General features: G+C 35.9%; 1 non-coding gene across 1 annotated transcript; it reads left to right on the top strand.

Moving 5' to 3' along the window:
• The first annotated feature begins 814 nt into the window (after positions 1-814).
• Positions 815-886, top strand: Trnaq-uug. The gene has a single exon. It is a non-coding gene; the product is annotated as a tRNA-Gln (tRNA).
• Positions 887-1,650: the final 764 nt, after the last annotated feature.

Here is a 1,650-nt window from a genome sequence, read left to right as displayed (position 1 = left end):
AGGATCTTTAGACAAATAACCAGCTGGCATTTCTCATTTTGTAATGAAATTAAGCCACTTATCTGGTATTTACAATTATATAATTAGTGACTTACTTGCAGGTTAAAATCATCATATGTTTAGTAGCTTAATGCAGCCACGGCCATCCACTAGGACACCCACACAGTCGTCAACAAAGGACCTTGCACACCCACTGGGATGACGTCCTTGTCTGCTGCATGCAATTCTCTCCAATGCTCTCTTTGCCTACACCCAGAAAAAAAAAATAAAAGTCAAGTTTTAATAATTATAAAGTATAAGTATTAGTTTAATACTAAATTATATTATTGAAATCAATTTATTTTTATAACAAACTAAAAGTGTTTCCTAAAATGGCTTTCAATTTTAAATCTCTCTCTTTGTTAGCCATATTCTTTTATTTTATATGATGTATCTATTATATTTAAAGATATTTTTTCAAAATTAATAAACCAAAATAAATTTTGTTGTTTGTTTTGGATTGTATATTACTATTTATTGTATATTGTATATTGTATATTACTATATACTTGGGATTAACAATTTCCAAAAGTATTTAATTAATCAAAAATTGTTTAGTAAATTGTGTAATTGAAATTTATTGAGTTTTTGAAATATCAAGAGGAAAATCCTTTTAAGTTTGAGCACCCTTTTTTCGCCGCGTGTATTAACCCCCACCAGCGGCCTAATGAGAGCGAGCGAGACGAACCGGGCTATTTATAGAACTGAAGGCCTGAGCTGCTCTCTTTCTCTCCCATTTTCGCTTGCCTGCGATTTTGCCGCGCTGCAATTATCTGGTTCTATGGTGTAATGGTTAGCACTCTGGACTTTGAATCCAGCGATCCGAGTTCAAATCTCGGTAGAACCTCTGCCGATTGAATTTTTTTTTGTTAGTTCGTTTAGGGTTTCGGCATTTCTTATTTCTGAGGGTCGCTTATCGGATGACGGATGATTGACAGCGGCTTGGACCCTCCGCTCACGTTCGATGATGATATTTGACCATATAGTTGAGGAGTAGAGGGGGGAGTATTGGTCAATAGTCGGCACTTCATTGCTCATTATCTCGTTAATCAAGTCGACAAACTTGTTCGTCTATTTGCACAATTGCCATGGGCCAACCCCGGAACCATCGCCACCATCTCCCTTTCCCCGAGCGTTAGAAAACCCATTGAAATGATTCCAAGCCAACGCTGTTTTGTATTTATTTTTGTATATTTTTTTTCTGAGACTGCGGTGTGAATTTGATTTGTGTCGCGTGATATGACAGGGGGCGAGATATGACATCTTTGTGAATGGTCAGCGAGAGTGGGAATCGAAGGGAGTGTGGCGGCGATCCAGGGCATTAACCCAGCCAGACGGAAATGATACTGGGCGGGGTGAAAAGTGCCCCTGGTACTAGAGAAAAATCAATTTGAAAAACTAAATTCACAATGGTTTCCATTCAAAATTTTAAATCTATTGATTTAAAGCCTAGCTATGAATGGAAAACTAATTTTGTAACCGTTAAGAGTGAACAACTGGATTTGAATAGTATCTCGAAACTAAGCTAAATTATTAGTTAATTTTTATTTTGTTATTATATACTTTAATAATTATAATTTGTAATGATATAAAAACTAGTCAGATAAGCAT

The sequence above is a fragment of the Drosophila elegans genome, unplaced genomic scaffold (assembly GCF_018152505.1).
Source record: "Drosophila elegans isolate 14027-0461.03 unplaced genomic scaffold, ASM1815250v1 contig_149, whole genome shotgun sequence".
NCBI lineage: Eukaryota > Metazoa > Arthropoda > Insecta > Diptera > Drosophilidae > Drosophila > Drosophila elegans.
This window is presented reverse-complemented; position numbering and strand designations above follow the sequence as displayed.